General features: G+C 43.1%; 1 protein-coding gene across 3 annotated transcripts in view; it reads left to right on the forward strand.

Moving 5' to 3' along the window:
* PDE8A (phosphodiesterase 8A) overlaps window positions 1–13,742 on the forward strand; it is a 2,216,737-nt gene that overhangs the window by 929,934 nt on the left and 1,273,061 nt on the right. The gene's annotated exons all lie outside the window — the stretch shown is intronic.

A 13,742-nucleotide genomic window follows, 5' to 3' on the forward strand; every position in this document is an offset into this window, starting at 1 on the left:
CTGTATCTTGGGCAGATAAATCTACGCCCATATGGAGGACATCAAATCATCTCATTCTGGATTGCCTCAGGAGGTGTTGGGCCTTGTGTGCGATGCTCAGGCTGCATCGACCCAAGTAATCCAGTCAGGGCTGGACATGACTGATTCTGTGGCCAGGGCTATGGGCACCACTGTTGCTACGAGGAGACAGGCCTGGCTTCGTTCTTCAGGGTTTTCATCAGATGTTCAATCAGCCTTGCTGGATCTACCCTTTGATGGGGATAAACTTTTTGGGTCGAAGGCGGACTCTGCCCTTGAAAGATTTAAAGAGAGTAAAGCCACAGCAAAATCGCTTGCAGGCCTCCTCTTCTGTTTCTTCTCGATTGTTCAGAAGATTTAGGGGGTTTGGTCGTAGCTCCTCCTTTCGGGGCAGGTTTCAGCAGAAAGCTGCCACTGCCCTCCCCTATAGATCATACAGGGGAAGGGGTAGGGTTCAAACCAGAGGGGCCACCCAGCAGCACTCTGCCTCTTCCGCTTCTTCTGGAGGGGTGCAGCATGGGAAGCAGCCTTAGTCATCCACCAGTTCCTTTGCATACCACTCCTGTAGGGGGGAGGTTAATGAACTTTCTCCACATGTGGGAGGCAATAACATTGGACTCCTGGGTCACCAGTATTGTGGGGAAAGGCTATGCCCTTCCCTTTCAGGAGTTTCCACCCCCCATCCCGCCCGTCCATCCTTTTGTTCAGAAGAATATCTCCTGTTACTAGAACAGGAGGTTCTGGTCCTCCTTTCAAAGGGTGCAGTGGAGTTGGTTCCAGAGCAGGAGAGGGGGTCAGGGTTGTTATTCAAGATATTTCCTGATCCCCAAGAAGGGTGGGCGGTTGAGACCAATCCTGGACCTGACGATTTTGAATTGGTTCCTCAAACGGGAAAAGTTCAAGATGCTGACCCTAGTTCAGGTGTTTTTGTCGTTGAACGAAGGAGATTGGATGGTGTCTGTCAACTTGCAGGATGCTTACTTTCATATCCCGATACTCAAGTCGCACAGGAAGTATCTCTGGTTTGTGGTGGGATCACAGCACTATCAGTTTGCGGTCCTTCCGTTTGGTCTTACTTCAGCACCTCGAGTCTTCACGATGAGGTGATGGCGGTGGTTGCTGCAGAGCTCAGAAGGAAGGGGATAGCGGTATTTCCTTACCTAGACGATTGGTTGATCAAAGCCAAGTCTCCGGAGCTCGTGTTGCGTCACCTGCAGTCGACAACCCAGTTGTTCGATCTGGACTTTTCGGTGAACGTGCCCAAATCTCACCTGGAGCCCTCTCAGCGCCTCCTTCTCATAGGGGCAGTACTGGACACAACATTGAATCGTGCCTTTCTTCCGCCTCAGCGGATTCAGGACATTCAGGCGTTGGTTTCAATGTGGAGCGATCATTCCAGTCCTCAAGGTCCTTCGTCTGCTCAGTCTGTTCGCTTTTTGCATTCTGTTGGTCACTTATGCTCGCTGGCACATGAGGGCTCTTCAGTGGTGCCTCCGAAAGCAGTGGTCTCAGCACAAAGGGGATCTCGAGGGATCGGTAAAGATTTCCAGAGATGCTGCAGTGGATCTTCGATGGTGGGCTGTGGATGGCAACCTTTCCCAAGGAACGCCGTTCTCGCTGCCTCCTCCAGTGGCCACAGTGATAACAGATGCTTCCACTCTAGGGTGGGGGAGCTCATCTGGGGGACCTGGAGGTCAAAGGTCATTGGTCTCCAGTGGAACAGATGTTTCACATAAATCTGTTGGAATTGCGGGCGATACGTCTGGCTCTTAAGGCCTTCCTCCCTTCCCTTCGCGGTCAGTCAGTTCAGGTCATGACGGACAACACTACCGCGATGTGGTACATCAACAAGCAGGGAGGAGTAGGGTCGTACCTTCTCTGCAGAGAAGCTCTGCAGCTATGGTCCTGGGCAAGGGACCATCGGATTTGCTTGGTAGCAAACCATCTGGCCGGAGTCTTGAACGTGCGTGCGGACAGTCTCAGTCGGCACTTCTCGACCGATCACGAGTGGCGTCTTCATCCAGATCTAGCTCTGCATATCTTCCAGATTTGGGGATTCCCTCGGGTAGATCTTTTTGCCACTTGGGAGAACACGCACTGCCTGTTGTTCTGCTGCCTCCAGTATCGGGTGCAAGGAACATTGGGGGACACATTTCTGATGTCCTGGTGCAACCAGTTGCTTTATGCGTTTCCCCCCATACCTTTGATTCCTCGGGTTCTGAGGAAAATTCACAAAGGCCAGGCCCAAGTCATCTTAATAGCTCCGGATTGGCCAAGGAGGGTATGGTATTCGGATCTTCTCCAACTCTCTCTGTGCCTCCTTCTCCGTCTCCCTCACAGGGCAGACCTCCTCTCGCAATCGCAGGGGCATGTTTTACACCCCCACCTCCAGAGCCTGCACCTTCCTGCCTGGAGATTGAACGGGGCAACCTGAGTTCCTTTTCTCTCCCACCAGATGTAGTGGATGTTATTTTATTGGCCAGGCGACACTCCACTAAATCTATCTACGCTAGCAGGTGGGCTAAATTTGTGAATTGGTGTGGAGAGAAGCAAATTGATCCCTTACGTGCCCACTTATCGGATATCTTGTCTTTTGCGTTGTCCCTGGCACAGAGGGGTTGTGGAGTTGCGACAGTTAAGGGCTACTTGTCGGCTCTGTCAGCCTTTCTGTATCTGCCTGACCAAACTTCTTTATTTAAATCTCCTTTAGTGTTGAGGTTTTTAAAGGGCCTGACTAATAGATATCCTTTCACTCCTTTCATTATGCCTCAGTGGGATTTGAACCTAGTTTTGACGTTTCTTATGGGTTCACCGTTTGAGCCGATGCATTCCTGCCCCTTGAGGTTATTGGTTCTAAAGACTGTTTTCCTTGTTGCTATTACTTCAGCTAGAAGGGTGAGTGAGCTACAGGCCCTTTCTGTTAAGCCTCCGTACACATCCTTCTATGGGGATAAGGTGGTGTTGAGGACCAAGGCTGCTTTCTTGCCGAAGGTTGCTTCACCCTTGCATATAGGTCAGTCTATTACACTCTCCTCTTTTTATCCTCCACCTCATCCTTCGAAAGAGGAAGAAAGACTGCATTGTTTGGACCCAAGAAGAGCACTGAGCTTCTTTGTCGACAGAATGAAGGAGTTCAGATTGGAAGATCAACTCTTCATCGGGTACGTGGGAAAGAGGAGAGGAAGGGCAGTCCACAAGAGAACACTCTCCAGGTGGGTCATTCTTTGCATTAAGCTGTGTTACTCTCTGGCAAAGAAGGAACCCCCTGATGGAATAAGAGCTCATTCCACCAGAGCTAAGTCAACCTCTTCGGCCTTGGCTAGGGGTGTTCCTGTGGTTGACATCTGCAAGGCCGCAACTTGGTCATCCCTCCACACTTTTGCAAAGCATTATTGCTTGGACTCGGAGGTGAGGAGGGATGGCCATTTTGCACGGTCTGTGCAGCAGGATTTCTTGGTTTGACCATTCAGGCACCCTCCACCGAGTGCGGTACTGCTTTGGGACTAAGGAATCCACAGGTAGTTGTATCCATCAGAAGAACAAGTTACTTACCTTCGGTAACGCCTTTTCTGGTGGATACACTAGCCACCTGTGGATTCCTCACGGTCCCACCCGCCTCCCCGTTGCCTGTCTGGTCTTACCAAGATTTCCTTGGGTGAGCTCCTGTTGGTAATTGATTTATTTATTCTGATGCAGATGTTATACATGCTTGCGTTATTTTTATATATATTTGTATATATATATAAATATAATTCTATATATGTATATAGTTTTGTTATGATATAATTGTATATAATTTATATGTATATATTTTTGCATATATGCATATTTATACGAATGTTTTCTCTATTTGATTTAATAAAATTTTATGATATAAGATTTTATTTGATGTATTCGTTTCAAATGTATATATTTTGTTAGTATTTGCCTGTTCGCCTCAAAGGCACGTAAAAAATGTTGGTACTGACGTCAGCACGCCGGCGAGGACCTCTCATTGCCCGTATGACGTCAGACGGCGTCGCGTGGGAGCCGGGCAATTAGGACATCCTCGTCGACGTGCAGAAGCTAGGAGAAAATTTCCGTCGGATGCTGCCGCATGGGGGAAAATTCAATGAGTGAGGAATCCACAGGTAGCTAGTGTATCCACCAGAAAAGGCGTTACCGAAGGTAAGTAACTCGTTCATTAGTGATATTGGTCTATAACTAGAGCATTCTATGGGGTCTTTACCTGGTTTGGGAATTACAGTAATTCAAGCACTTAAAAAATCAGAGGTGTAAGTGTCCTAGAGCTTCATTAAATATAGATATCAATAGTGGAACAATATGTATTTTGGTGATTTTTATAAAATTCAGTCTGAACTCCATCTTCTCCCGGTGATTACCAGTTGCCATGGAGTCAATCACCGGAATACCTCATCAATAGTGACCTCTCCCTCTAATTTTTGTGTCTGTTCTAAGGTCAGTTTCGGGAGAATAAGTTTAGAGAAGAAGGCAATTTCTTTGGAATTAACTGAACTGTCAATGGAAGTGTATAGAGTTTCATGATTTAAATCTAGAAATCACCTCTGAACAGAGTATAATTAGAGTACCATCGGGATTTCTAATAGCAGGGATTGTTCTGGAACTTTCTTGTTGTCATAACTGGTATGCTAAGAGTCTCCCAGCTTTTTCCCCATGTTCGTAATGATGCTGGTGAATACGAAATAGAAGATTTTCTGCATGAGAGATATAAACAGTATTAAGGTCGAATTTTTCTGATATTTTTTTAAAAACATTGGACATCGAGTCTGAGAGTAGATAGAGGTAAGGCGTAAGATATCTTTTTCCAGTGCACTTCTAGTGGCATTTGCACTTTTTTTTTTTAGCATGGCCAGTATCCCTCATTATCATCTTTCTCAGTACAGCTTTTCCAGCCCCCCCAAAGTACATCAGCAGAAGAAACCGAGTGTTCATTTTCCTTTAAAAATTGTGTGATGTCTAAGCATAATATTTGTTTCTCCTTCGGAGTTTTGAATGAGGGAAGACCATGTTTCCTTGCTGCCATTTTGATTTGACAAGCCTGCTGGTGATGAAGATAACAGGCCAGGATGTGATGAGTTTGAGAAGTACAACCATATTTTTTAATCATAACCGGAGCGCATGTTGAAATTCAAATTGTGGGGAGAAAGAAAGTTTCATCACATTAGAAATCAAGTTAGTGAGAAAATGTGGCATATGATCTTTTTCCAACTGATCCGGAAGGCCAGTATTTGAATATTGTCCTTTCTACTACAATCTTCCGAATCAGTCAACTTTTGCTGGAAGTACCATACATCATGAGCATGCTCAGCTATATTATTAAGTCGAGATTCAACTTCAGATAAACAGCCCTCTATTACTTGCATACTTGAATGAAACTGAACAACTTCACCTCTAAGAGATTGTAATTTTTGTTGTTTATCAAAAAAGAGAAAACACTTATTGAAGTAGTAAGTAACTTCACAGTTTATTAAACTAGGGGGTAACGTAATCTTCTAATGAGTGTTTCTACCATCAAAGCAATGTTCCACCATTCATTCAGGTGTGTAGATTATGCTATGATAAGTAAAGCTGAAGTCATGTGTGATTGTGAAGCACAGAGGCCATTATTGGAAAAGTCTTCCTAGAGGACTTACGAAGAAATTAAACTGGTATTTTCTCCTTTTTCCCTTTTCCTTCCATCTCATCTATCCTCTCCCCTTATATTCCCTAAAAAAATAAAACACTGAAGAGAGAGTTCCCAGGGGGGTTCATATTTTGTTAGGTAAAGCCATTAAGAGACGTGTTCTCTCGTATGCTAGTCGCATATCTAAGAGTTATTAGGAAGAGAGTTAAGCTTCATTTGAAGAAAGACAGTGAAATGAAGCTCCGATGGGTCCGGTATGATATGCAAAGAATGTGTGTTGGAGCTGCCGATTGCCATACTGGGAGGAACTTGTGTTGTAAAGCAACAAAAAACTCAGATGCTCCTCCTCGGTCAATACGGCGAAGATGATCCTTTCTGGAGTGCGCTCTTTATTTTGTCTGGACGCGGGACAGCCAGATAACAAAGTCAAGATTCCATGCTCAATATTATTGGTCAAGTAAAAGAAAAAAAAAAATACAATGTTCTGTACACGCCGGCAGTACTCCAATCAGTATTTTTCACAGTTTAAGACGACTAGATGTGTTTTTTCAGACGGAATTAGACTCTGGTCTTGTTCCCTTCCACCGTGCTTCAAAGAGGAGTTGTCATCACTTTTAGCAGCAAGCTCTGCCCTCCCCAGGCTGATATTTCAACTACTGATTCTAAACCTTGGTCTGCACTTGACACTAGGTGATATATATTGCCTTGAGAATCTACAACTCCTGTTTGTGGCCTAAATTGAAAAAACCCTTCCTCCTTTGTACCAGTCCTTCTACATCATGCTAAAATTAATTGAATACTGAAACATACCAGCAGAGCCACATGAGCTGGCAACAAGACCTCCCCACAAGGAGTTTTGAAACACATTCAAAATTTACTTTATGTTGTGTTATCAGAAGTGTTTTATGTTGGCACAGTCAATTTGGCACCTCGCTATTATTGTTTCTAATTGAATTAATGCAATGGTCACTGTTTAATTTTTGTTTAGGAACACTTAATTTTGAATAGAGAAATTACTCTGAGTATTGCATCAATATGTTTTACTCCATTAATGGGTCTTCCAGCTCCTGGAGCCAAATGTTCACATCCTTCTGTATAATTTTCTATTTCTTGGCAACCCTTCTAGCAAGTTCTTATACTTTGGTGTTCTTTGGCATGGCAGCATTCTGCTTGACATTAAGGCTTACTGGGGCGCTATGCATATTGCCTAATTTGTTTTAGTGTTTGACCCATACTCTGTCATCTATCATGACCCTCATTACTGCCCAGGAGAATCCTTTTGTTCCCATTAATCTATTGGATATTGTAAGGTCTCCATCTTGAATGCAAAATCAGTTTGCTCATTTATGTATGAGGAGAGCATACCTCTTGTCATTGATAGCTACTGTTACACTGGGTTCCTCTTCTAGACTATACGTCACTGGGTTCCTCTTCTATACTGGACACATGAAACTACTCTGTGGGCACCTTCATGACATGGATCCTTACAGATAATTTCACTGCAAAGGATTTCCTCCTCCCACAATCACCCCTCTCTGCCCACTGTGAGGTGGAGTTGGCATTGGAGGTACTTGGTAACTTTGCTGTGTTGATATTTGTTGCACCTGAAGCATTACTGGTTACTGCACCTTTTGTGTTGGCGTTTAAGGTGCATATATTATTTGGGGGTTTGACTACAGCTGCACTACTGTGTTTACTAGCTGATTGTAAACATCTGGCCTTTCATTTTGTTCATCCCATCTCTTAGTCCTGCAATCTCTAATGAAATATCCATATCTGTGACAGTAACTACACGTTTGATCCATCCTTTGGGGACCTATCCTTACTCTTCCTATTTCTCCTCTGCTACTTCTTTGTGCCCTTACATTATATTGCTGTTGTGGGTACCCTTGTTGGGTGGTCCCTGAGACTGATCCCGCAGACATCGCAGTCACCTGAGTGGTGGCTGCTGTTACAGCTCCTTCCACTGCTCCTCTCTTTGTCAACATTTGCTACACTAACTTAGCTGCTCCTTTTTCTGTAGGCTTCTATGTGTTTCTCTCTTTCGCTTGCTTTTTACAGAAAAGGATTATATGTGCCTGTATCTCTAGCCAGAGCTCGGCTTCCAGTGCCACCATGTCATCAAGATTTCCTTGTACATAGGAGGGTGAACCCTTTTTCATTATATTGTAGAACACAACATTTCCCCCGTTACTTCCCAACTCTGATGTACTTCTTGAGTCCACTTTTCCTTCATTCAGCTGTGAACTGAGCAGGATCCTCCTTTGGCTGCATTGATTTAGCCAGGAGAGACCTAATGTCTAGTCTTTCAGGATACATTTTCCTAAACTGATCCCAAACTATTGTCCAAACAAAATTGGATGGGGAACCATCGTACCTAGTTTCAGTGAGGGTAACATTTCTCACTCCAGCTTTCTGGAAAAATAGTTTATGTCCCATTTCCTGTAGGAGAGTAAAGTAAACCTTTTATGTCACCAACTGTCATGATGCCTGCAGTCCTAATCCATTTCCCTACTCACTCTACAATGGCGATAACATTTAAGATTCTCCTTATTCATTTGTGGCCAAGGGACATAATGATATGTCCCACATCCCTTGCGTATTAGGGGCATCTGATGTATGGGCTTGACAGAATATTGGGGGTTATGCTGTATTTTTGCCACACATGCATACATCTTTGCATGTAGGGGTAATCCCAGTCTGGATTGCTCTCACCATAAAGAATATTATCCGCAGCATTTGCCATGTCAGGTGGATCAGAGGACCCTCCTGGAGGCCATGGATTCATTTGTTGGGCTAAGTCTTAAGTCCATCCTACCAAATTAGCCACATAAACTGCAACACTGTACCAACTATATCCTCTATGAGCAACTATATCACTAGTGGTGAGATCAGTGCTGTGCAAAACTGATTGAACAATCGTCTGCTGTATTGGTTTATCGTGTTGTGTCAATCCTCCCATAGCTGCACAAGATCGTATCCCGGGGGTCTGGCTGGTCATGCATTCCCTGAAACTGTAATCACTCAAGCTCAGTTGCTCGGGTTTTCCTAGCTCTAGAGAACATGCCCTGCTCTCTTTCTCACATATCAGTGCGATTGGCAGTCCCATTGCTCCTTTTGTATGGTCAAAATCAATAAGAGGCCTTTCTTGAGTACTGATATCATAAGTAGAGCGCCTAGCCTCTGGAGATAGAAGTATTTCTCCCATATTATCCACACACCTATGTATTGCTTCTGCTGTATTTGCCATCCTCCCAAAAGTTTTCCCTGAGCCTACCCAGAAAGATTATCAAAATATTTTTCTCTCCTTATTTCTCTGGCAGCCATTCTATCTTCACTTTGCGAGAACCTTTCCTGAACACTTTCTAGTGAAACTATTACATTTCCCTTCGTCTTCTTGCAAAGTGGTAGATTATCTTTAATCGTCCTAAAATCCTCATCTCTTTCTTAAGTTACTGGCTATTGCACCATACTAACAGCCCTGTCTGCATAGTCATTCCTTGTAGCATTATCTGCATATCTCTGTTCCCTAATTACCCTTCCTGTTAAATCCCTCTTCTGTTATAAGTGCTTTGTTACTGATGAAACATGCAACTGATTGTAGCGGTCTCCTGGAACCTGCTCTTTATCTCTACCCTCCTGGGGAGAAGCTGGATCTAAGTCTGAAACTGAGAATCAGCTACCATTACTTGTTGTGTGGGAGTACTCGTATGTCTTGGCTTTGACATGTGTGGGGCAACATTACGGATTCCTGTCAGGATTGTGAAGGTATCTCAACTTCATGATTCTCAAATCCCACTGTGACTTCCTGTAGCTGTGTCAGTGAATAAATACTAGGTACCCTAGGGGAAGTACTTATTGAGTCATAGAGCGGTTGGTGAACGGACAGGGTACTAGGGGTATTTGAGAAGTTTTTAGGCTTCTCACAAAAACCTCACCATAGAACTAAAGTGGCTTCTCGCTTCTGCAAATTTAGTTCCTACATATTTACTCTTAAGGTGTACCACAATGTGTTCTAATATTTTGTCTTCAAATGGCCCTTCCTTTGTCCAGGAATACGTATGCTTCTGAATAGCCTTAAACCACTCCTGACAATATTGCTATACTTTTTTGTTCTGGTCACCTGAAAAGGTCTTTTGCATATGCTCTAAAGGAGTCTCCATAATCCCTCTGCATTCCTAACAACGTTTGCAGTTAAATTTTTATCGGTCTACTCAATATGTCTCCTTTTAGATTTTTTTTTTACACTAGTCCATGCAAACAAGAAATCTGCCAACGTGTCTTCTTTGTCAAATGTTAAACATTATACATCATTATAACACAATGCAGTATTAATAAAATCACTCTGTGGCCACATTTCCTATTACTGTCATACCCACGCACGCATCAACATTGTAAAAACATGAACACATCAACTACTGCTAAATGTTAATCACAATTGTTCTAACTCTAAACGGAAAATACTGTTGGTAGCAACTGGTCACTTCCCTCTGGGCTATAAGAGAGGATAACCCTCAAACCTTATGTCTTATAGACCATGGAGTGACTTCTGGACATTAGGTCCAGGGCAGTCATTCAAGTTTTCAGTTTGTAACTAGAGGTAAAGTTTAGCTACATCGGCTTTTCAGACGTTCCTCTGTCAAATATTGGAACACATTGGAAACCCAACCTGAATCACCCACATTGACCACTTCCAGTTTATTAGATTTGAGATAATCACTCTACCGACTATGTAGTGCCTTAACTTAGTATTGTGCAACACATGTATACAATCTTGCATGCAATATCCTTATGTCCTTACATCAATATTACATCTGTGTTTACCATTGCCAGAATGACAAGTCATACAATATTTATAAAACAGGGAACAAAGTATGCCTCTGTTCTCACCTTAAAAGATCGCAATCCCTGGATCCTTACCCACCCACGTGAATAGGCAGAGCTTTAGAGAGAAAACAGTGTCTGCTTACCTCATCAGAGTTGCACAAAGATCTATGCAGTGGGGGTAGGCGGTATTTCAGTGACAACATTGTGGGAAAACATAAGATTAAAAAAAGACAGGACTCTTCTTGGCAAAGTAAAAGCAGGTTTACTGTTGCGACAGGGAGAGTAGCTATCCCCACACAGATATACAGCTGGTCCCAATTTGCTGCTTCAAGACAGGCAGGCACTTATATTGTAAATTGAACAATACAAAACGGTTAATCAGTAAGTTTACATTTTTTGTTACAAAATCACATTACTTGTGTCCCTTAACTTTTAACCTATTTTTTTTTTTTTTTTTACACTTTCTTTTTTGCGGTTTTAACAATGCGTAACAAACTAACCATTCACTACTCTTTAATGCATATGTATTTGTGTGTGTGCCTTAGCGCTCTGCTCTCAAGATTTCTTATTAGTTCTTGCATACCCTAGGCTAATCCAGTCTCCTGCTCCCATTCTTCGGTCTTGTTTGTAATTTACTGAGACAACAGAATATGTGCCTGTGGGCTTAAGATCATACATTCCTTTAGGTTCACAAACATTGGTTTTCCATTAACCACAACCTTGCTGGCCATGCATTCTGTTTACAAGTGAATTCTTTACCTGTCTGGATCAACACAAAGTTTAGACCTACACTGCTCTTTCAGTATTTATAGTGCTTTCCACCAGTGTCTGATGTCGCACAATTTCTTCACATTTCATTTCCTCTCCAACACTTTCTACGGAAATTATTATTATATTGGATGTGTGTATACTTCTGCAAAGTGGTGTAGGATTTTAATGAAAACCTCTATATTCTTATACACTTTATCATTTTTTGCCTTAATCCTCATCTGATCAGTTTCCGTGTTTTGTGCAAGCATGTGGCTTAGCACTATCCTTTGTGTTTTTTTAACAACTTTATTTTCAATTTTTTGGATTACAAACATGGTCAGCTTTGACTTGTGATGTCTTCGAAGGCACCACCACAGTGCATCATTTGGTGCCAACCAGCATTAAAGAAAAAGGGTATCTTGCCCCTCCTGTTTTTGCTATGCTTTCCCCCTCTTTGTGATGTTCCACCGACTCCCAGCTTCAGGGCCCCCCTCATCTCTATTTACTGTGGGCTAGAACCAAGCCATCCCTGCTACTCGCAGAATTGTGGACATTACCTGTTAACTCCTTCTTCCCTTCGTTCTCTTTTGTGAAATGTTTTGAAAGATTATCTTATCTTTCGATTTTTCTTATTTGTAGAGTGCATAAAGTCTTTTGAGTGCACAAATGTTCCAGACCTTTGTCCACTAGACGGATGGCATGAGAGGGCTAGGGCCCTTCCTAACCTGGGCATCTCTGACTCTTGTTGCAAGAAGAAAAAATTATAGCATATTTCCCTTTGAGGTTGTGCTTGGGTAGATGCAGTATACTCTTCTACTGCACAAAGGTACTATTTTAGGATTAAGGGCACTTCTACATTGGTCAGTTTTCTGATGAATTCCATCACTTTCTTTCACAAAATGTGCGCGTGCCTTCAAGACCACTGCATGTGTTTGTATGAGCATCTCTCCTCGCATCGCTTCCAACCTGTATCTGGGCTGCCCATCATTCCTTCAACCCTTGCCATGTGGTAACTTGTATGCATTCACTTTATTTTGTGAGCATGTAGATGTCTTGGTGGCCCTCAGTCATATCTGGGACCAGTCTCCCTCCAAGATTTCACTATCGAGATCCTCCTCCGACCTGTTGGTATATGCATCAAGCCGAGAGATGCCTTGTCTATGGCTGCAGGGGATGAGCATCTGCACCCAGACTGTTTTATCCTTACTCCTGCCTGTTTTCACTAATATTGGTTTTGTCCACTGTAATAATAGGTTCAGCCTTAACTCATCTCAGGGTGTCAGGTCAAACAGCCAAAGAATCTGGTGTAGTGGTATCTGTGTGCTATAAGGTTACACAAAACTTGCAGTACAGGAAGCAATGCCAGTCCAGGTTGGGGTGATAATTGTGCTGCGTAAGACTTTATAAAAATAAATCCTAGCCCCTTCACCCTAGGGCAGTGGTTCCCAACCTGTGGTCCGGGGACTCCTGGGGGTCTGCGAAGCCTCCTCAGGGGGTCCGCGACTGCTTAGAAAATTAAATAATATTAACAGATTGCAGCCCCAGCTTTCAGTAATGACTCAGTGGGGGGGGGGGTCCCCGGATTCCAATAATTATATCATTGGGGGTCCCCGGGTTCAAGTAATGATAAACTGTGGGTCCATAGAAGTAAAAAGGTTGGGAACCACTGCCCTAGGGCCTTTATACATAGGCGTTTAGCTACCAAATAATCTGGTGTAATGGTATTTGTGTGCTTTAAGATTACACAAAACTACAGGAAGCAGTGCCAGTCCGTGTTGGGGTGATAACTGTGCTGCTAAGACTTTTTTTTTTTAAATGTTAGGCAGTCCTAGTCCCCTCACCCTAGGGCCTTTATACATAGACGTTTAGCTACCTTGTTTAATTATTTTATATGAGCTTTTTCAGTTGTATTTCCTCTGAAATTCAAGCAGATATGGTCTGTAGCACTTGCATTAACAACTACGGAAAATTCATCTTGATTCTTACTATTTATCCCAACCATGAGATGTCTAGTGTGCCCCTCCTACATAGATCCTTATAGAGTGTACCTAGCATTGATGGGACGTTACTCTTATATAGGCTTTGGACTGTGTCTGTTAAATTAACTCCTGAATATTTTATTGAACTAAGTTTGTTCATCTTACTTTTCTAGGGTGGTTTTTACACATTTTTCTAGGATCAGCTGTTGTCTATACCCTTCAACTTGTATAGCTGGTTTGAAATCCGGATGCATTTTTTGTAGTCCTCTAGTTCCTTTAACCCCTTCGCTGCCAGGCCTTTTCCCCCTCCTGTGCCAGGCCTTTTTTTGCCTATTTGGGGCAGTTCGCGCTTAGGCCCTCATAACTTTTTGTCCACATAAGCTAACCAAGCCAAATTTGCGTCCTTTTTTTCCAACATCCTAGGGATTCTAGAGGTACCCAGACTTTGTGGGTTCCCTTGAAGGAGGCCAAGAAATTGGCCAAAATACAGTGAAAATTTCGTTTTTTTCAAAAAAATTGGAAAA

This window comes from Pleurodeles waltl, chromosome 3_1 (genome assembly GCF_031143425.1).
Source record: "Pleurodeles waltl isolate 20211129_DDA chromosome 3_1, aPleWal1.hap1.20221129, whole genome shotgun sequence".
NCBI lineage: Eukaryota > Metazoa > Chordata > Amphibia > Caudata > Salamandridae > Pleurodeles > Pleurodeles waltl.